At 43.6% G+C, this 23218-nt stretch overlaps 1 pseudogene; it reads right to left on the bottom strand.

The window, feature by feature from the left end:
- Nucleotides 1-4100: 4100 nt before the first annotated feature.
- On the bottom strand, nucleotides 4101-5162 carry LOC112608241 (annotated as a pseudogene).
- Between the last annotated feature and the right edge of the window lie 18056 nt (nucleotides 5163-23218).

The following is a 23218-nucleotide window of genomic DNA, read 5'->3' as shown; positions in this document are numbered from 1 at the left end:
GATTCTGAAAAGAGTTTGGAAATTCAAAGGACTGAGAATAGCCAATACAATCAGGAAGAGGAAGAATAAAATTGAAGGACACATACATTCTGACTTCTTAGCCAGGGTCTCGCTCTGTCCCTCAGGCTGGAAGGCAATGGTGCAATCACAGTTTACTGCAGCCTCAGTCTACTGGGCTCAAGTGATCCTCCCACCTCAGCCTCCTAAGTAGTTGGGACCACAGACTGTTGCCACAATGTCTGGCTTTTTTTTTTTTTTTTTTTTTTTTGAGACAGGGTCTTGTTCTGTCACCCAGACTGGAGTGCAGTGATGAGATCAGGGCTCATTGAAGCCTTGACATCCCAGGCTCAGGCCATCCTCCAACCTCGCCTCCCAAGTAACTGGGACTACAGGTACACACCACTATACCCAACTAATTTTTTTTTGTTGTTTGTTTTTTTGAGACAGTTTCACTCTTTGGCCCAGGCTGAAGTGAAGTGGTATAATCTCAGCTCACTGTAACCTCTGTTCCCTGGGTTCAAGTGATTCTCCTACCTCAGCCTCCTGAGTAGCTGGGATTACAGGTGCTCACAACCATGCCCAGCTAATTTTTGTATTTTTAGTAGAGACAGGGTTTTGCCATATTGGCCAGGCTGGTCTTGAACTCCTGACCTCAGATAATCCACCTGCCTCGGCCTCCCAAAGTGCTAGGATTATAGGTGTAAGTCACCATACCAGGCCCCAACTAATTTTTTAAAATTTTATACATATGTGGTCTTGCTATTTGAGATCAGGACTGATCTCAAATTCCTGGGCTCAAGCTATCCTCCCACCTAGGCAGGCTTACCAAAGTGCTGGGATTACAGGGATGAGCCACCATGCCCAGCCTACATTCTGATTTCTGAGTAAAGAAAAATAGCTTAGAGCAGTCTGGGATGTTGAGATGCAAAATTTATTGAGGCCAGAGAGACATGAGTATGTCAAACTCCCCTGCCCACCCACAGATATGTCCAGGGGACAATTGTTTAAAGGGATTTGGGGCCAGGCACGGTGCTATAATCTCAACACTTTGAGAAGCAGAGGCAGGAGGACTGGTTGAGCCCAGGAGTTCCAGACCAGCCTGGGCAACATAGAGAGAACCCATCTCTACAAAAAATTTAAAAAACAATTAACTAGGCGTGGTGGTGCACACCCAGATACTTACAGGACTGAGGTGGGAGGATTGCTTGAGCCTGGGAGGTGGAGGCTGCAGTGATTTGTGCTTGCACCAGTATGGTGCAGCCTAAGCAACAGTGAGACCCTATCTTAAACAAAACCAAAAGCCAAAACAAGCCAGGCGTGGTGTCTCATGCCTGTAATCTCAGCACTTTGGGAGGCCAAGGCGGGTGGATCCCCTGGGTTCTGGAGTTCAAGACCAGCCTAGGTAACACGGTAAAACCCTGTCTCTACAAAATAAAATAAAACAACATAAAATTAAAAAGAAAAGTCAATGTATAGCCAATTAATAGTTAATGTTATTTTATGGTAAATTCTTGGTAAACAACTTAGGAACTATCTCTTTTTTTCTTTAAAAATTCACTTGTAACTGCTGCTGATCAGAGCATATATTCAGGGCAACTTAATCAAAGGTCCCAGGTTGCAGTCCTCAAACTTGACCCAAATAAACTACCTTTTCAACAAATAATGCTGAAACAAATGGATGTCAGGTGAAAAAAAAAATGAAGTTGGAACCCTAGCTTACTTCATATACAAAAATTAACTCCAGGCTAGGCACAGTGGCTTTGTCCTGTAATCCTAGCACTTTCAGAGGCTGAGGTGGGAGGACCGCTTGAGCCCAGGAGTTCAAGACCAGCCTGAACAGTATAGTGAGACTTCGTCCCTACTAAAAATTAAAAAAATTACCTGGGCATGATGGTGTGTGTCTGTAGCTTCAGCTACTCAGGAGGCTAAGATGAAAGGATCACTTGAGTCCAGCAAGCTGATCGTGCCACCGGACTCCAGCCTGGGCAACACAGCAAGACCCTTTCACACCCACACATACAAAAAAAGACATGTCTTTTAAAGAAATTTAAAAATTAGCCATGTGTGGTGGCAAGCATCTGTAGTCCTAGCTATTCAGGAGGCTGAGACAGGAGGATTGCTTGAGCCTAAGAGTTTTGGAAGTTGGGAAGTTGCAGTGAGCCAACTGCCATGATTGTGCCATTGCACTGAAGCCTGGGCAATTGAGCAAGACCCTATCTAAAAAAACCCCTCAAAATTGGCCGGGTGCGGTGGCTCATGCCTGTAATCCCAGCACTTTGGGAGGCCAAGGTGGGCGGATCACAAGGTCAGGAGATCGAGACCATCCTGGCTGACGCAGTGAAACCCTGTCTCTACTAAAAATACAAAAAATTAGCTGGGCATGGTGGTGGGCGCCTGTAGTCCCAGCTACTCGGGAGGCTGAGGCAGGAGAATGGCATGAACCTGGGAGGCGGAGCTGGCAGTGAGCCAAGATCACACCACTGCATTCCAGCCTGGGCGACAGAGCAAGACTCCATCTCAAAAAACAAACGAACAAACAACAACAACAAAAAAGTCAAATAAATAAAATCAAAAAGGACCATACACCCAAATGTAAGAGTGAAAAGTATTAGAGTTTTAAAAGAAAACATATGTGTACATTTTCAGGAGCTTTCATTAGACAATGGTTTCTGAGATATGACATCAAAAGCACAAATGACAAAAGAACAAATGAATATATTTGTCAAAAGACAAAATTACAACACATTTAGTTTAAAAATCTTAATTGTTATTTATTTGTGACTCTAAACTCAGGCAATATATCATTCTATAAAACAGAATGAGTCTTCCAACGAGCAAAGCAGAAGAGATTGCTTTTATAAACAGGCAGAGAGGACTTCCTTATCATGCCAGAGATAGCTTTTACAGACAGGCAGAGGGGATTTCCTTATCATGCCAGCTAAAACTGGCCTGTTGGAGGATTTGGCTATTCTCTCTCTTTCTCTCTTGATTTCTCAGAAGGTCAGATAAAGATCTTAGTTTTGACTTAGTGACATGCAATTTCAGCATGAGTAACTCCATTTTGGTTGGGTCTGTTAGGCCTAGGACAGGAGCTCAGTCCAAACCAATGGCCTCCTATAAATTTTATTCTACACATTGAACATCACTGAAATATAAAACTTTTTGCTTCCAAGGACATCATCAAGAAAATAAAAAGCCAAATCACAGAATGGGAGAAAATATATGCAAATCATATATCTAACAAGGCTGTTCTTTTTATAGTCTAGATATAAATGGTGAGGATATGGAAAAATTGGAACTCTTATACATTGCTAGAAGAAATGTAGGACGCTACAGCCTCTATGGAAAACTATTTGGTGGTTCCTTCAAAAGTTAAACACAGAATTAACATATGACCCAGAAATTCTACTCCTAGGTATATATCCAAAAGAATTAAAAACAAGTACTCAAATTCTTTTTTTCGAGACAGAATCTTGCTCTGTTGCCTAGGCTGGAGTGCAATGGTGTGATCTCGGCTAACTGCAAGCCTCCCGAGTAGCTAGGATTACAGGCACCTGCCACCTTGCCCAGCTAGTTTTCGTATTTTTAGTAGAGATGGGGTTTCACCACGTTGGCCAGGCTGGTCTCCAACTCCTGAGCTCAAGTGATCGTCCGCCTCGGCCTCCCAAAGTGCTGCTATTACAGGCTTGAGCCACCCTGCCTGGCCAAATTCTTATACACCATTGATCACAGCAGTATCATTTATAATGGCCAAAAGGTGGAAAAAACTCAAATTTCCATCAACTAATTAATGAATAAACAAAACGTGGTATAGCCATACAATGGGTTATTATCCAGGCATAAAAAAGAATGAGTACTGATACATGCTACAACATGGATGAAACTCGAAAACATTATGCTATGTGAAACAAGCCAGACACAAAAGGCCACATACTGTATGATTTCATTTAAATAAAATATCCAGTATAGGCAATCTATAGATATAAGAAGTAGCCTAGTGATTGCCAGGGCCTGAGAAGAGGGCAATGGGAGTGACAGGGTTTCTTTTCTTTTTCTTTCTTTTTTTTTTTTTTGCAAGTCTGATCTTATTTATTTGTTACTCACTTAGAAGTAGAAGCTCGCAGAGAGGAAAGTCTGCGTCTCTTCGCAAATTGTTCCTGGCACTTCTCCTTAGCCTCCTTAATTTCTCTTGGCCAAGAGTTTAGCATATTCTGCAGCCTCTTCCTTATTTTTCTTAGTAAGCTGCTTCTTCAGAGCAATACACTGCCATCTGTGCTGCAAGACACGTGGAGTAACAACACACTGAATCTTGGGTGTTTTGTTTCTAGGTCCTAGGTTTCTTACCTTCTTTGTTTAAGCGCTTTCTTACAACATACTGGCGGACATCATCTTCTTTAGACAGACTGAAAAGTTTGGCCAGGCGCAGTGGCTCACGCCTGTAATCCTAGCACTTTTGAAGGCAGAGGTGGGTGAATCATAAGGTCAGGAGTTCGAGACCAGCCTGGCCAACATAGTGAAACACCATCTCTACTAAAAATACAAAAAATTAGCTGAGCGTGGTGGTGGGCACCTGTAATCCCAGCTACTTGAGAGGCTGAGGCAGCAGAATCGCTTGAACCCTGGAGGCGGAGGTTGCAGTGAGCCGAGATCACACCACTGCATTCCAGCCTGGGTGACAGACTGAGACTCCATCCCCAAAAAAAAAAAAAAAAAAAAAAGGAAAAAAAAAAGTTTGCGAATTCTGCTAGCTCTTTTGGGCCCCAGGCGATGAGGCACCATAGTATCAGTCAGTCCGTCAGTCCAGGAATATCCTTCTCTCCTTTTTTTTCACAATAACCAAGTTGAGAATGCTCAGATTGGCATCCACAATACAACCACAAACTGATTTTCTCTTTCTTTGTCCCACTCTCCTTGGTCTGTAACAGGAATGCCCCTTACTCAGTAGCAGGCAGACACGGCCATGGCTTAAGACACCCTGCTTCATGGGGAAATTTGTCGTTCCCACCACTGATTCAGACCACATAACCCTTCCATTCTTCACCCAGAGCATCAGCAGCAACTTCTGTGGCCATATGCTTCTCACAAAAAGTACGAAGTTTGCATTCATCATCCACTCCAATGAGTTTCTGGCAGCCAGTGGCTGGGAAGATAATCAGTTTCATCTTGAAGCATCTTTTCTTTCTTTTTTTTGAGATGCAGTCTCACTCTGTCACCCAGACTGGAGTGCAGCGGCGTGATCTTGGCTCACTGCAACCTCTGCCTCCCGGGTTCAAGCGATTTTCCTACACCAGCCTCCCGAGTAGCTGGGACTACAGGTGCACTCCACCATGTCCGGCCAATTTTTGTATTTTTAGTAGAGACGGGATTTCACTGTGTTAGCCAGTATGGTCTCAATCTCCTGACCTCATGATCCGCCCGTCTCGGCCTCCCAAAGTGCTGGGATTACAGGCGTGAGCCACCATGCCCAGCCAACAGGGTTTCTTTTTGGAATGATGACAATGTTCTGGATTTAGATAGCAGAGATAGTTGCACAAGTCTGTGAATAGGCTAAAAGACATTGAATTGTACAGCTTAAATTGGAGAATTATGTGTTAAGTAAATTGTATCTCAACAAGGGTTTTTAATTTACCAAGGTTTGGGTGAAAATCAATGTGTATAACTTTCAATGTAAGAGTTGGAAAAGTATCATAAAAATGCTAACAGTGACTAGACGAGATGATGCATGTTCTATCTTTCTAAATGTAAGACATAACTTTTACAGCATGAGTTCCTGCCTAAGATAAAATGGGTATTTAAATATTGTATTTAAATGTTCTAAGTGTCAGACTTCCTTTCTTTAGCTTTTCCACAGATACAGAATTTTAGCTCTGGCTCAAACTTGCATGAAAAATGAGAATAGAAAAATGTGACTCTCTTAAAGTGTAGATATTTAATAAAGACTAATTTGCAGGCATCATGGTGAAATAAAATGGTTAATTCTTTTAATATATAAAGCTCATTGTTCAAATAAAATCCAAGTTCTAAAATCTTAGATTTTATGAAATGGATGTGAAATGGATGAAAGTGTTATGAATGGTGCTGCTTTGCTTGAGGTACGCCTTTATCTCCACTCCTCCAAACACAAACATATGAGGGCAGGCAGGTCTAAGCAGCTCCTTGGAGCACAGTTTAAAAGGTCTGAGGGACTCTAGCAGCCCAGTCGGCCCTGAATTGTGTAGTGTTTGGTAAGGTACAGAAACTCCAGGGGCTCCTGACAGAAAACTCCTGTTTCCTATTTGTCAGATGAAGGGGGGCTAACCTACAACTCCTTGAAAGCCCTTTCCTAAGGTGGAAGTCTACAATTCTATGACCCTGAAAAAGCTAAAATAAAAGCTAGTAGCCACTGGCTTCCAAAATGTTTACCAATCACCCCAGAGCTTAAGGAACAAAGATCAAAACAAGCCTTGGGCTATAATCACCTACCCAAACCTACAAAATAAACAGTAGACTAAAAATAGAGAGGGGTAAGGCTTATTTCAAAGTGAAATGATCTGAACAAAGGGCAGCTGGTTTTCAGTGATCTTTCTTATCTCTTAGATAAATTTGTTAATGGGCCATAAATACACAAAGGGTCTGGTTGCCAAGTGTCCCTGCAAAAGGGAGGAGAGGCCGTATATCACTTCTTGGGGGATGGGAGGGAGTAGCATCTCAAGGAGAAGTAGCACAAAAGGCCTCTCCTGAGATAGGAAACAGGCCCTGGGTCAGGCAGCTGTGGGTCTGGCAAACACTCTCAGACCTCAGAACAAGAAACCCGTTGAAGGCGGGGCTCGGTGGCTCCCGCCTGTAATCCCAGCATTTTGGGAGCCATGGCAAGAGGATTGCGTGAAGCCAGGAGCTCGAGACCAGCCTAGGTAACAAGGGAGACCTACTCCCCTGCATCTGTCTGTCCAAACAATTTAAAAATTAGCCAGGCATGGCTGGGCATGGTGGCTCAGGCCTGTAATCCCAGCACTTTGGGAGGCTGAGGCAGGTAGGATCACCTGAGGTCAGGAGTTCGAGACCAGCCTGGCCAACATGGTGAAACCCCATCTCTACTAAAAATACAAAAAATTAGCCAGGCGTGGTGGCATGTGCCTTTAATCCCAGCTACTTGGGAGGCTGAGGCAGGGAGAATCGCTTGAACCCAGGAGGCGGAGGTTGTGGTGAGCCGAGATGGCAGCACTGTACTCCAGCCTGGGCAAAAAGAACAAAGCTCCTTCTCAAAAACAAAACAAAACAAAAATTAGCTAGGCATAGTGGCATGCACCTCTAGTCCCACCTCCTCGGGAGACTGAGGTGGGAGGATGGTTTGATCCTGGGAGGTTGAGACTGCAGTGAGCCGTGATCACGCCACTGCACTCCAGCCTGACTACAGAACAAGACCCTGTCTCAAAAACAACAAACAAAATACGTACGTGTGTGTGTGTGTAAAACCTGTTAAAGAGCTGGGGGGTGGGGGGTGGAACAGAGATGATGCTGGCCAAGGTGGGGAGAAGCTATATACTATATGAAGGACAGGACAGCCCTCACACAGAAACACCGGAAGGAGCTGCAGCTGATATTCTCCTGATGACACAGTCTAACTCCTTACACTCAAAATGGGGTCAGTAGACCATCAGCATAGGCAGCATCTGTGAGTTTATTAGAAATGCAAAATCTGGCCAGGCTTGGTGGCTAATGCCTGTAATCCCAGCACTTGGGAGGCCAAGGTGGGTGGATCACCTGATGTTAGGAGTTCAAGACCAGCCTGGTCAACATGGCAAAATCCCGTCTCTATTCAAAATACAAAAAACATTAGCTGGGCGTGGTGGCGTGCACCTGTAATCCCAGCTACTCAGGAGGCTGAGGCAGGAGAATTGCTTGAACCCAGGAGATGGAGGTTGCAGTGAGCCAAGATCATGCCACTACACTCCAGTCTCGGTGACAGAGTGAGGCTCCTTCTCAAAAAAAGAAAGAAAAGAAACGCAAAAGCTCAGATCCAACCCACACCTACTGATCACAGTCTGCATTTTAACAAGATTCCCGGTGATTGCCTGTGCATTAAAGCTTGGGTGTAGCTGGAAAAGTACCTTCACAAAGACATCAACCATGCTGGTTTTACCTAGTGATTAGGGAAAACCCTGAGTACCCAATCCATTGTATCTATGAGTTCCAGTATTTTTTCTTTTTTTAAACAGGGTCTCCCTCTGTTGCTCAGACAACAGTGCAGTACAGTGGTGCAATCTCCACTTACTGCAATCTCCATCTCCAGGGGTCAAGCAATCCTTCCACTTAGTCTCCAGAGTAGCTGGCACCACACGTGCCATGCCACCATGCCCGCCTAATTTCCATATTTTTTTGGTAGAGATGGAGTCTCACCATGTTGCTCAGGCTGGTCTCAAAATCCTGGCTTCAAGAGATTCTCCTTTGTGGCCTCCCAAAGTGCTGGAATTACATGCCTGTGCCACTGCACCTAGCTGTTAATTATATCTTTTTAATTTTTATTTATTAATACTATTTATTTTTTAGTAGATACAAGGTTTTACCATGTTGCCCAGGCTGGTCTTGAAGGCTGGTCTTAAACTCCCAGACTCAAGTGATCGGCCCACCTTGGCCTCCCAAAGTGCTGAGATTACAGGAGTGAGCCACCGTGCCCCGCCTCCTTGTATCTTTTTTTTTTTTTTTTCCTGAGACAGAGTCTGGCTCTGCACCCAGGCTGGAGTGCAGTGGGGTGATCTTGGCTCACTGCAACCTCCGCCTCCTAGGCTCAATTGATCCTCCCACCTCAGCCTCCTGAGTAGCTGGGACTACAGGTGCAGGCCACCATCCCTGGCTAATTTTTGTATTTTTAGTAGAAATGGGGTTTTGCCATGTTGCCTAGGCTGGTATCGAATTCCTGAGCTCAAGCCATCCACCCTCCTGGGCTTCCCAAATAGCTGGGATTATAGAAGTGAGCCACTGGGCCCAGCTCTGGCTCTACCTATATCTTAAAAAAAAAAAAAAAAAAAAAAAGGCCAGGCATGGTTGCTCATATCTGTAATACCAACACTTTGGGAGGTGAGGTAAGAAGATCACTTCAGGCCCTGAGTTCAAGACCAGCCCAGAAGCTGGGCGTGGTGGCTCATGCCTGTAATCCCAGTACTTTGGGAGGCCAGGCAGGTGGATCACGAGGTCAGGCGATCGAGGCCATCCTCGTTTCTACTAAAATACAAAAAAAAAAAAAATCAGCCTGGCGTGGTGGCATGTGCCTTTAATCCCAGCTACTTGGGAGGCTGAAGCAGGGGAATCACTTGAACCCAGGAGGTGGAGATTGCAGTGAGCCGGGATCACGCCACTTGCACTCCAGCCTGGTGACAGAGCAAGATTCCGTCTCAAAATAAATAAATAAATAATTAAAAAAAGACAACCCCAGAAAACAAACTGAGGTCCTGTTTCTACAAAAAAAACTTTAAAAAAATTAGCTGATCATGGTGGCACATGCCTGTAGTCCCAGCTACTTGGGAGGCTGAGGTAAGAGGATTGCTTGAGCGAGGAGTTGGAGGCTGCAGTGAGCTATGATTGCACCACTGTACTTTAGCCTAGGCAACAGAGTGAGACCCTTCTGGAAAAAAAGAAAAACAACTGCACATTATTGGCATGGTGGTATGCTAGGAACACACTAGACTGTAAACTCCATGAGGGCAGGAACCATGCCTGCTTTGTTCAACACAACATCCCCAGCACTAACATATGGCTCAGGAAATGTCTGAAATGAAATATCTGAATATTTGAATGAAAAACAAGTTGAAGTGAATGAAAGGCAAGTTGATTCTCCATGAACATATCATTTTCAGGTATGTTCTCCATGTACGTACCTGAAAATGGAATAGACATTAGCTGCACTTAGATGAAACTACTCTAATCCCTGGATTTTCATGAAATCAAGGATTAATTTACCTGACATTGAAAAGGACCATGAATCTTGTATGAGTTGATATCATATGATGTTTATCATCATAACTTAATTATTTTAAATTGAATTTTAATAGTTTATTTTTATTTATTTATTTATTTATTTTGAGATGGAGTCTCGCTCAGTCGCCCAGGCTGGAGTACAGTGGCGCGATCTCGGCTCACTGCAAGCTCCGCCTCCCGGGTTCATGCCATTCTCCTGCCTCAGCCTCCCAAGTAGCTGGGACTACAGGCGCCCGCTGCCATGCTCGACTAATGTTTTGCATTTTTAGTAGAGATGGGGTTTCACCGTGTTAGCCAGAATGGTCTCAATCTCCTGACGTCGTGATCCACCCGCCTCGGCCTCCCAAAGTGCTGGGATTACAGGCGTGAGCCATCGCGCCCTTCCAATAGTTTATTTTTTAATTTTTATTTTTTTTTGAGAAGTTTCAGAAAAGAAGTTTCACTCTGTCACCCAGGCTGGAGTGCAATGGGGCAATCTCGGCTCACTCTAACCTCTGCCTTCCAGGTTCAAGTGATTCTTCTGCCTTAACCTCCCAAGTAGCTGGGATTACAGGCATGCACCAAAAAATCCGGCTAATTTTTGTATTTTAGTAGAGACATGGTTTCACCATGTTGGCCAGGCATGGTTTTTTTTTTAGAGACAGATTCTCACTATGCTGCCCAGGCTGGCCTTGAACTCCTGGGCTCAAGCAATCCTCCTGCCTTAGTCTTGCAAAGTGCTAGGATTACAGGCATTAGCCACTGTGCCCAGCCTAGTTCAATAGTTTAAACTTTACCATAATATGAGGAAAACTTGAGCCTAATATTGGTCTGTCTTATCTGTTCTAGTTTCTGGAATATTTTTTATTTTTATTTATTTATTTCTTTTTGAGACGGAGTCTCGCTCTGTCGCCCAGGCTGGAATGCAGTGGCCAGATCTCAGCTCACTGCAAGCCCCGCCTCCCGGGTTTATGCCATTCTCCTGCCTCAGCCTTCTGAGTAGCTGGGAGTATAGGAGCCTATCACCTTGCCCGGCTAGTTTTTCGTATTTTTTAGTAGAGACGGGGTTTTCACTGTGTTAGCCAGGATGATCTCGATCTCCTGACCTCGTGACCCACCCGCCTTGGCCTCCCAAAGTGCTGGGATTACAGGCTTGAGCCACCGCGCCCAGCCAATACTTTTTATTTTTACAGAAAGGGTCTTGCTCTGTCACCTAGGCTGGAGCGCAGTGGCATGATCATTGCTCACTGTGGCCTCAAACTCCTGGGCTCAAGCAACACTCTTGCCTCAGCCTCCAAAGAGCTGGGATTACAAGTGTGAGCCACTGCGCCTGGCATAGTTTCTGAAACGCTTTTAGAAATGCTACTTATAGCAGCATTAGCTGTAAAAAAGGCCCTGTATGTGATTCCTGCCATGGGAGGCTTGGGCAAATACTGGGGAAATAGGAAGTTTATCTTTGGCCCTTTCAGGATTAAAAAAAAGAAAAATTTTAGTGTAATATTGATACATACAAAAGAATGTGTTATTAAACAGAATAAACACTCTGCTTAAGAACAAGACATTATCAATATGAGGATTCATTTACTTTTGTGATCTTATGCCTATTTCTGAAAAGGTCTGGGTTCTAGCGATCTAGTGCTAACATAAAAGGTTTGAGAAATATACATTCAATAAGCTGCTATCTGATAATGGCTTTAGATTTTTCTCATTTTGAGGGTATAATTTTTTTTAATTTTTATTTTGTAGAGACAGAGTCGTGCTATGTTGCCCAGGCTTGTATCAAACTCCTGGCCTTAAGCAATCAGCCTCCCAAAGTGTTGGGATTACAGGTGTGAGCCACCACACCTGGCCTCATAAAAATTGCTATAGTATTTTTTTCCTGATAATATTAGTGTGTATCTTCCCTGTAGAAAAATTTTAAAATAGGGAAAAGTACGAATATAAAAATAACCATTAGTAATCCCACTATCTCCAGAAAATTATTGTTAATCTTTTAAAACACACACACGCGCGTGCGCGCGCACACACACACACACGAATACATTTTAATAGCTAGCTTGAGTTCCTTTCAAGACAAAAAGACATGAATACTTCTTGTGGAATTTCAGGCACTGTTGCAAACTGGTGGGAAATCTATCTGGGGTTAAAATCTTCTCAAATTGTAGTGAAGTATTTGCATTTCCAGAAAGACAGCATTATATTGCTACTCCCAAATAGTCAGAGATTAAGTAACTCAAACAGCTCTGGACCCAGGATATCAGTGTTAATAATTTGACATTAGGTGGGTGCGGTGGCTCATGCCTGTAATCCCAGCACTTTGGGAGGCTGAGGCGGGTGGATCACCTGAGGTCAGGAGTTTGAGACCAGCCTGGCCAACATGGTGAAACCCCGTCTCTACTAAAAATACAAAAAATTAGCCGGAGGTGGTGGCACGTGCTTGTAATACCAGCTACTTGGGAGGCTGAGGTAGAAGAATTGCTTGAACCTGGGAGGTGGAGGTTGCAGTGAGCTGTGATCACACCATTGCACTCTAGCCGGGGCAACAAGAATGAAACTCTGTCTCAAAAAAAAAAAAAAAAAAAAAAAAATTGACATTATAATTCAAACAAGTTGGCATTAAATTCATACACTCACAATAAGGTTTTATAAGAGCATTTAGGCAACTTCATGTTAAGTAAGCATATGCCTGGTGTCTCGTGCATTCATATGTTCGCAGACGAAAATGTACCTGGACTAATGGGTGGTGACACAATCAGGAAAGGTGAACAGTGACACACCAGAGCAGAACTAGGATACAGGAAAATCTTAGTGTCCCCTACTAAACTAGTGGTGAACCAGACAAAACTGGGCAGGCAATTATCTGTATCTGAGGAGCAAATGAGGAGATGAGCATTTAGTGAAAGGCAGATTTCAAGTGTGTATCACAGGAATGTCTTTTCTTAGTTCAGCAATGACAACTAGCCGAGCAGGTTCTTCTTGCCTCGTTGGGGGAAAAGCCTGTACAAACATATAACTCTTGCATAATGTCTTTTGGATTAACAAATCTATGTTTTTGTGTGAGGACCCTTCACCTAAGAAGAGATCATATCAAAAGACTAAGAAGGATGCTTTTCTAGCTGAGGTAATATTTCCCCTGTAGTTTTAGTCTCTAGGGCTTAAGAAATAACATCTGTTTAAAAGGTTTATGGGTGGAGTTTGGGGGTGTCAAGTTCAGGAATTTGAATTAGATACAAGCCCAGGATGGAACAAAAATTTTAAAAAACATGCCAAAGATAGGATCCAAAATATGTAGAACCAAATAAACTAAAATCAGAATCCAAAGCTAAGTTCACAAATCACATTGTCAGGACAGAAAAGACAAATAGTAAGATTCAGAATACAAAGGGAGTACAGGAAGACTGGTTTCAAATAGTAAAGCTTCTGTATATTTTTCTAAAGAGGGTTAAAAATGTAGACAGTCATCTATGTGAGTTGGTCTGGCAAAGCTGGATGAGAGACGAAGTAACTTCATCCCTCATTTGGCCAAAGGTTCATATCTGGCAGCCAACCCTGATACCTGACTACATAGTATGCTATGGATTAAATCAGCCAGTATAGGTATTTAATAAACAACATTAAGCAAACAAATTAGTACACCTCACATGTTAAATTGCTATATTGAGAAGGCATTCCTGATAATTAATTTTGTTATAATATTTGTAGGTAGAAATGATTATGTGCTCACTTGGAAGAAGTCATCACTTGTATCAAACAAGGAATTATGTGTATGCTACAAAAAACTATTGCCAAAAATATAACACTAATAGCCCAGCCTTGCAAAAGCCACTTACCCACTAATCATAGTTTTACTAGCTTGATGTTCCTATTATAGCTTTAATGTTCAAGTTCAGCATTCTGGTGATTATTTATTCCTTTCGGTTTCATGCTAAAAACTGTATTTGGCGTTGAGTAGGGCTATGTGTTGACTAGGGCTATGTGGTCCAGACAGGAGTAGGAATGGTTAAACAAGGGGTAGATTAAGACAATTTTACCTTCCTCTTCTTTCTGATATGAAAATACATACCGGGTTATTGCTAAACATCATGTTTAGATGACACTTAGATCAGGTAAGATTTTACTGGAAACACACAGGCTAAAAACACGTTTTCCGGTCGGGTGCGGTGGCTCATGCCTGTAATCTCAGCACTTTGGGAGGCCGAGGTGGGCGGATCACTTGAGGTCAGGAGTTTGAGAACAGCCTGGCTAACATGGTGAAACCTGTCTCTAACTAAAAATACAAAAATTAGCCGGGTGTGATGGCGCACACCTGTAATCCCAGTTACTTGGGAGGCTGAGGCAGGAGAATTGCTCAAACCCGGGAGGTGGAGGTTGCAGTGGGCCGAGAGCATGCCACTGCACCCCAGCCTGGGTTACAGAGCAAGAATTGGTCTCAAAAACGTTTTCCATATTTCAAAATATATCATATCTTAGTTATCTGCACAAACTGAATAGGAAGCCTTTTTTGAGACAGGGTCTCGGTTGGTTGCCCAGGTTGGAGCGCAGTGGTGCGATTACAGCTCACTGCAGCCTCAACCTCCCAGGCTTAAGCAATCCTCCTACCTCAGCATCCAGAGTAGCTAGGAGCATAGGCACATGCCACCATGCCTGGCTAATTTTTTTTTTTTTTTTTGGTAGAGATGGGATCTTCTGATGCTGCCAAGGCTGGTCTTGAGCTCCTGAGCTCAAGCAATCCTCTTGCCTCAGCCTCTCAAGGTCCTGGGATTACAAGCTTGAGCCACTGCACCTGACTTCTTTCTAATTGACTCTGAATATAATTCTTTTTTTCTTTTTTGAGACAGTCTTGCTCTGTTGCCCAGGCTGGAGTGCAGTGACCTGATCTTGTCTCACTGCAACCTCTGCCTCCCGGCTTCAAGTGATTTTCCTGCCTCAGCCTCCCGAGTAGCTGGGACTATAGACACACGCCACCACTCCTGGCTAATTTTTTGTATTTTTAGTAGAGACGGGGTTTCACCGTGTTAGCCAGGATGGTCTTGATCCCCTGACCTAGTGATCTGCCAGACTCAGCCTCCCAAACTGCTGGGATTACAGGCAAGAGCCACCGCACCCGGTCATAAAATTCTTGATAGTCCCCACACTTCATGCCAATGTAGTCTCAAAATTCTTCTGGTAGCATGAACTCTGTGAGGATTTTCTTCATCATAATCAAGTTCAGACTATTTTCTTGCTACACAAAGTTACTTCAAGAGTTTATTTAGGTTTAGTTTTCCTAATTCCCCACCTTGATCAGCTAAAGGTTTTTATCAGTTTCCTCTCATTGCTTTGTTCTCTTTCCACTTGGCATTAGAATAAAGAGATGATAGTCACAAAAACACATCCTTAGTTTGACAGAGTAAGTTCCAGATCCACAGGGAATCATTTGCTATTTTTCTTTTAAAAAGAGCAACCTCCCTTACCAATAGAAATCCAGCTGTTCTTTGTTTGCTTTTGTTTCCTTCAGAATCTACTTCTGATAGACTATCTTATTTTTTAACTTATTCTAAAACCTAGTCTTCATTTAAACATTTTATAGCTTTCACTAGATAACTGTAATACATGTATGCTGAATATACAGTAAAGCAAATTGAAGACCTCATCAGTCTTTGTGGGGTTTTTTCTACACATATGTGTATGCATATTAATATTCACACAAATTTAAAAAGCGATCTTCTGGTACATATATGTGTGTGTGTGTGTGTGTATACACATATATTTGTGTGTATATATACGTATATGTGTGGGCATATATACGCACATATATATGTGTGTAGGTGTATAATTTTTTAGAACAGGTAGCCCAGGCTGGAGTGCAGTGGCACAATCTCGGCTTACCACAACCTCCACCTCCCAGGCTCAAGCCATCCTCTTGCCTCAGCCTCCCAAATAGCTGGGACTGCAGGCAGACATCATTATGTCCAGCTAATTTTTGTATTTTTTTGGGGTAGAGACAGGGTTTCACCACGGTGCACAGATTGGTCTGGAACTCCTGAGCTCAAATAATCTGTCTACCTCAGCCTCCCAAAGTACTGGGATTACAGGTGTGAGTCACTATGCCCGGCCTGGTTGCTGAGTTTTGATTGGCCAACATAGGTCATGGCCAAAGGGTTGATTTAGGTGGCATTAACAGGAACATTAAAGTCCCAAAGTTAAGTAGATGTGTGGGTTTTCCCGGAACTCAGAGTACATGTGTTACCCAAGTTTAAGTGCGGTGGTGCAATTATGGCTCACTGCAGCCTCAACCTCCTGGGCTCAAGCAATCCTCCCCATTCAGCCATCCAAGTAGTTGGGACTATAGCCGTGTGCCACCATGCCTAGCTCTAATTTTTAAATTCTTTGGCCAGGCACGGTGGCTCATGCCTGCAATCCCAGCACTTTGGGAGGTTGAGGTGGGTGGATCACTTGAGGTCGGGAGTACGAGACTAGTCTGCCTAACATGGTGAAACTCCATCTCTACTAAAAATACAAAAAATTAGCCGGGCATGGTGGCGGGTGTCTGTAATCCCAGCTACTCGGGAGGCTGAGGCAGGAGAATCGCTTGAACCCGGGAAGCAGAGGTTGCACCACTGCACTCCAGCCTGGGCAATAAGAGTGAAACTCCATCTATAAATAAATAAATAAATTTTTTTGTAGAGACAATGTCTCACTATGTTGCCTGGGCTGGTCTCCAACTCCTAAGCCCAGGTGATCCTCCAGCCTTGGCCTCCCCAAGTGCTGGGATAACGGGTGTGAGCCACTGCACCCAGCCCTGTTCCTTTTAAAATATAAATTACAACTAATAATATTTCTAATTTAAGTAAGGGGTAACAATTCTAGGTGTACTGACTTTGGGGTAGATGAGGGCACTAGAGGTCAGCTGCTAGAATCCCTGCTTTTTAAAAAATTTTATTTTTGAGACTGAACTCTGTGAGACAGAACTCCTGGCCTCAAGTGATCTATCTGCCTCAGCCTCCCAAAGTGCTGGGATTATAGGCATTAGCAACCACCCCCGGCTCCCCGGCAGTTTCTTCTGCCAGTGTTTAGTCAGTTCATATAAGAATGTTCCTTCTTAGAAGAGCAATATTGATAATGTGTCAGGGTTCTAGAGTCAGATACACCTGGGATCACATTTAGGCTGAAGGTTGCTGTGGACTTGAGCAAGTTACTTACTCTTTGAATTCCAAATTCCTTATCTATAGAGAAAATAATACCTACCTTATAGGGTTCTCGTGAGTCTTAACTGAATCAACAGCTATAATGCTGTTATCAAATCTCCTGGCAGCTATTATAATTATTATTGCTTATCAAATTTTTATTCATGTATAAAGCAATACAGTGCCCAAATCCAAAGAGTTGCCCTTAATGAAAATATTCTGGGCCGGGCGCAGAGGCTCATGCTTGTAATCCAAGCACTTTGGGAGGCTGAGGCGGATGCATCACGAGGTCAGGAGTTGAAGATCAGCCTGGCCAAGATGGTGAAAGCCCGTCTCTACTAAAAATACAAAAAATTAGCCAGGTATGGTGGTGGGCGCTTGTAATCCCAGCTACTCAGGAGGCTGAGGCAGAGAATTGCTTGAACCTGGGAGGCGGAGGTTGCAATAAACTGAGATATTAAAGCAATTCAAGTTTTAAACTTTTTTGTTTTGTTTTGTTTCTTTGAGATGGAGTTACGCTCTTGTCATCCAGGCTGGAGTGTAATGGTGTGATCTCGGCTCACTGCAACCTCCACCTCCCGGGTTCAAGCCATTCTCCTGTCTCAGCCTCCTGAGTAGCTGGGATTACAGGTGCACACCACCACGCCCAGTTAATTTTTGTATTTTTGTATTTTTTTTTTAGTAGAGATGGGGTTTTACCATGTTGGCCAGGCTGGTCTCGAACTGCTGACCTCAGGTGATCCGCCTGTCTCAGCCTCCCAAAGTGCTGGGGTAACAGGTGTGAGCCACTGGTCTTGGCCCTTTTTTTTTTTTTTTGAGATGGAGTCTTGCTCTGTTCCCCAAGCTGGAGTGCAGTGGCGTGATCTTGGCTCGCTGCAACCTCTCCCTCCCGGGTTCAAGCGATTCTCTTGCCTCAGCTTCCTAAGTAGCTGGGACTACAGGCGCGTGCCTACACACCTGGCTAATTTTTTTGTATTTTTAGTCAAGATGGGGGTTTCACCATGTTGGCCAGGCTGGTCTCGAACTCCTGACCCCAAGATTGCACCACTGCACTCCAACCTGGGCAACAGAGCGAGACTCTGTCTCAGAAAAACAAAACAGTTACAGTGCCTAACACAATGTTACTTCTTTTTATTCTGGCACCTCTCTGGAATGTTTGGCTGATAGGCACTCAATGTTATTGAAACTCTTTATCATAACGCACCAGTAAAACCACTGGCATCTCAGCCATAGGTAGCTGCTTCTATTTAATGTGTCTTACAAAATTGTATCACATATTTTTTTTAAAAAAAACAGCCTTCTTTTCCTCCAATTTGAAACATAGGGTTTTTTCTGCTCTAGTTTCTGGCCTGTCTCGGCTCTGGATCAGTTGGTTGATGTCCCCTGCCACCATATAGTGGTAGTTGTCCTGTCTCTACCTGTTGCTATGTTAAAATGAAGAAAACAGCTTCCCCATTTGTGTTGAGATGTGTAAAATGATTAGAACGCATAGCTGCTTTTTCCATCTCCAAATCTCTTTCTTCCAGGGTACCTGGGACAGTTTCTCTGGATTAAGGCATAGAATGGTGTGGATGCTATGCCAAAAATCTAGGAACTCTCTCCCCTCCAGGTGAGCACCTTCCCCGTCTAGTGCACTGCTTAAGGTATCATTGCCTACCCTTCTTAGTTGCTCAGTGCATTTTAGTCACATGAATACCTTCCCATTTCCATCCCTCTACTCAGCATGCTCTTCTCCCAGGTATCCTCTGTAAGCTACTTCATTCATGTCTCTTTTCAAATGTGACCTCTCTGAGAAGGTCACATTCGAAAATAGAATAGGCCACACCTGGCCTATTTTATTTAATTCCTATAAATACTCTAAGGCTGGATGTGGTGGCTCACGCCTGCAATCTCAGCACTTTGGGAGGCCGAGGCGGGCTGATCACCTGAGGTCGGGAGTTTGAGACCAGCCTGACGAACATGGAGAAACTCCATCTGTACTAAAAACACAAAATTAGCCGGTTGTGGTGGCATATGCCTGTAACCCCTCAGGAGGCTGAGGTAGGAGAATCGCTTGAATCTGGGAGGCAGAGGTTGCGGTGAGCCAAGATCGCAGCATTGCACTCGAGCCTGGGCAACAAGAACGAAACTGTCTCAAAACAAACAAACAAACGAACAAACAAACTCTAGGCCTGGCATGGTGGCTCACGCCTGTAATCCCAGCACTTTGGGGGGCCGAGCCAAGTGGATCATTTGAGGTCAGGAGTTCGAGACCAGCCTGGCCAACATGGAGAAACCCCCACTCTACTAAAAATACAAAAATTAGCCAGGCGTGGTGGCGCATGCCTGTACTACTCCAGAGGCTGAGGCAGGAGAATGGCTTGAACCTGGGAGGCGGAGGTTGCAGTGAACTGAGATGGCGTCACTGCACTCCAGCCTGGGCGATGGAGCAAGACTCTGTCTCATATAAACAAAACAAAACAAAACAAAACAAAAAAACCCTCTAATAAGCCTTACAGGCCAGGGGTGGTGGCTCATGCTTATAATCCCAGCACTCTGGGAGGCTGAGGTGGGCAGATTACCTGAGGTCAGGAGTTCTAGACTAGCCTGGCCAACAAGGTGAAACCCCATCTCTACCAAAAATACAAAAATTAGCCGGGTGTGGTGGTGCATGCCTGTAGTTCCAGCTACTTGGGAGGCTGAGGCAGGAGAATCACTTGCACCTGGGAGGCAGAGGTTGCAGTGAGCCGAGATCGTGCCATTGTACTCCAGCTAGGGCAACAAGAGTGAAACTCCGTCTCAAAAAAAAAAAAAAAAAAGCCTTACAACAACAGTAAAATACATCAGTTACTATTAGTACTATTATTATTATTTGCATTTCACACACCAAAGCTAGAGACATTATACAGCAAATGGTGGAGCTGGGATTTAAACACAGGCAGTTTTACTCCTAATTCATTACACTGAGTGTTACAAGTTGCTACCTTATTCTTGCTGATGTAGCCCTGTTGTGCTCCAAGTTAGTATTATCTAATGAAGCTTGGACTAAAAATGGTTTGTTCCACCTATCTTGTATTCATTGCTGTCAGTTGAAAGACGCCACTTATCAGTGTCCTTTTTGATTCTGCTTTGAGGGCAGTGGTGGAGACAACTATTCCTGCCACATCACTGAGTCATTAATCTGATATGCATTTTGTACCTTTCTATATGTCAAACATATTCTAGCCCTTAATCCCAAGACCTCAACTGGAGAGGAGTCTGTCGAGAAGAAGGAATGGTCAGGTTGTTGGAGGAAGTTTGAACTGTGAAGTAGAATATCTAACTGAAAGGGCAGCAACGCTGGCAGGAAGAGATAGAAGCCAGTGTTAGGATGGAGAGAAACGGCAGTGAGGTGATAATGAAAATGCCTAATGGGCCGGGCGTGGTGGCTCAAGCCTGTAATCCCAGCACTTTGGGAGGCAGAGACGGGCGGATCACGAGGTCAGGAGATCGAGACCATCCTGGCTAACACGGTGAAACCCCGTCTCTACTAAAAAATACAAAAAACTAGCTGGGCGAGGTGGCGGGCGCCTGTAGTCCCAGCTACTCGGGAGGCTGAGGCAGGAGAATGGCCTAAACCCGGGAGGCGGAGCTTGCAGTGAGCTGAGATCTGGCCACTGCACCCCAGCCTGGGCGACAGAGCGAGACTCTGTCTCAAAAAAAAAAAAAAAGAAAATGCCTAATGAATTTTATTTGGTTTTCATTTAATCTTTCAACAATACTGCAAGCTAAGTACTTAACCTGAGAGGTTAGGCAAACTTGCCCAAGTCCAAGCTGGTAAACTGCAGAGCCAGAATATGAACTCACATCTGTTAGTCCATATTGTCTGAAGTGTCTGTCACAAGGTTAAACCATTATAATTGCCATTATTTAGAAAAATAAAGACACTTATAAATAATGTATATTGCCAGTTTTGCTAAACGTCACCTTGCCAGGTAGGAAAATTAATCTCACAGAAAGCAAGCTGGCCGAAATTTTTGCACATAGTCTAAAACTTGGCACTTTCATAAAAAGGAGAAAGTGACAAACTTTAGTAAGACACTTGGTAGGGAAAATTTTATCTCAAATCCAAATTTATCTCCATTACAGTTAGTATATGTGCTGCCAAAGGGAGCACACCTCCATTAGAGTTAAAACCATATTAGTAAGAAATGTGTTTGAAGAGAGCTGCTGCCAGCAGGACAAACAGATTCCTTGAGAAACTGATTATTCTGTTTTATTACTGAGTGCTATTCCCTGCTTCTTCCAACCTTGTAATGCTCTTAAGACACAATGTTATAGGAAAATAATTTAAAATCAGGAACTTATTCTAGGAAGGACTCCCTTTCCAACAAAGAATTGTAATAGTCTAGTTCTATGAAGCCTAAGAATTTTCTACATAGCTATGAAATAACAATTAACACATTATTTTTCCTCAAATCAACTTTATACATAACTATTTAAACAGAAATCTCAAAATGATCAGTGATACAGGTTACACATGGCTCCCAATCAATAGGCTATTTATTTATTTATTTGAGACAGAGTCTCACTCTGTCGCCCAGGCTAGAGTGCAGTGGCGCGATCTTGGCACATTGCAACCTCTTGCCTCCCGCTTCAAGCGATCCTCCCACCTCAGCTTCCCGAGTAGCTGGGATTACAGGTGTGCACCACCATGTCCAGCTAAGTTTTTGTGTTTTTAGTAGAGATGGGGTTTTGCCATGTTGCCCAGGCTGGTCTCACACTCCTGAGCTCAGGCAATCTGCCTGCCTTGGCCTCCCAAAGTGTTAGGATTATAGGCATAAGCCACCATGCCTGGCCTAGGCTCTTCGGTTTATAATATTACAAACCTTTTTTTTTTTTTTTTTTTTTTTTGAGACAAGGTCTGGCTCTGTCACTTAGGCAGGAATGCAGTGGTGCAATCTCCACCTTCAGGGCTCAAGCCATCCTCCCAGCCAAGTAGTTGAGACTACAGGAGTACGCCAGCATGCCCGGCGAATTTTTATATTTTTTGTAGAGATGCGGTTTTGCTATGTTGTCCAGGCTGGTCTTGAACGCCTGAGGTCAAGCAATCTGCCTGCCTTGGCCTCCCAAATTGCTGGGATTACAGGTGTGGATCACTGTGCCTGGCAAAATTAAAACAAAAAAACTAGCCATTTTTGGGAAATGCAGTCTTTTTTTTTTTTTTTGAGACAGGGTCTTGCTCTGTCGCCCAGGCTGCAGTGTGGTGATGCCATCATAGCTCACTGTAACTTTAAACTCCTAGGCTCAAATAATCCTCCTGCCTCAGCCTTCCAAAGTGCTGGGATTAGGGTGTAAGCCACTGTCACTGAGCTCAGTTGTGAATATTTTTTAATGTATTTGTTTGTTAAATCTTAGAAATTTGGCTGTATTGAACAATATTTTATTTATTTGAATAATGATGACACTTTATTCCTTTTATCAAGTAACTTTTACAAACCATTTGTCCTGATCAAAATGGAAATGACAATTCGCTATAATTATTATTAGGAATATTTTCATCAAAATTTCCACCTTCTCTCCAGCTAATCAAATTCCATCTATGCTTCAAGAATCACTCCAAATCCCATTCCTTGATGCCTTCTCAGATGACTCTAGCTCAGGGGCTCTCAAACTTATCTGTCCATTAGAATCACTTGTGAGCTTTAAAAAATACTGATGCCTGTGTCCCAACCCAATAAACTGTGATTTAATTGGTATGAGATGTTGCTTCAGACTTTTAAAAAGATCCCTAAATGACCCTAATGTGCAATGAAGTCTGAGAAACACTGCCCTTTTTTTTTTTTGACACAGAGTCTCGCTCTGTCACCCAGGCTGGAGTGCAGTGGCACGATCTCAGCTCACCACAAGCTCTGCCTCCTGGGTTCACACCATTCCCCTGCCTCAGCCTCCCAAGTAGCTGGGACCAAGGTATAAGTCACTGGGACCGGGCATAAGTCACCACACCTGGCCGAGTGACTCAAATTTTTTGCTTCTTTATACATGCCCATATGTGACTGAAAATGCCATATGTGTTGATTTTTAGCTTACAAATAAATTTTAGAAAGTAGGTAAATTCACAAGTATGGAATCCATGAATAGTACAGATCCACTGTATATCCAAC

The sequence above is a fragment of the Theropithecus gelada genome, chromosome 15, assembly GCF_003255815.1.
Source record: "Theropithecus gelada isolate Dixy chromosome 15, Tgel_1.0, whole genome shotgun sequence".
Lineage (NCBI taxonomy): Eukaryota > Metazoa > Chordata > Mammalia > Primates > Cercopithecidae > Theropithecus > Theropithecus gelada.
The sequence above is the reverse complement of the archived record's forward strand: the minus strand, read 5'-3'. Positions and strand labels throughout refer to the sequence as shown.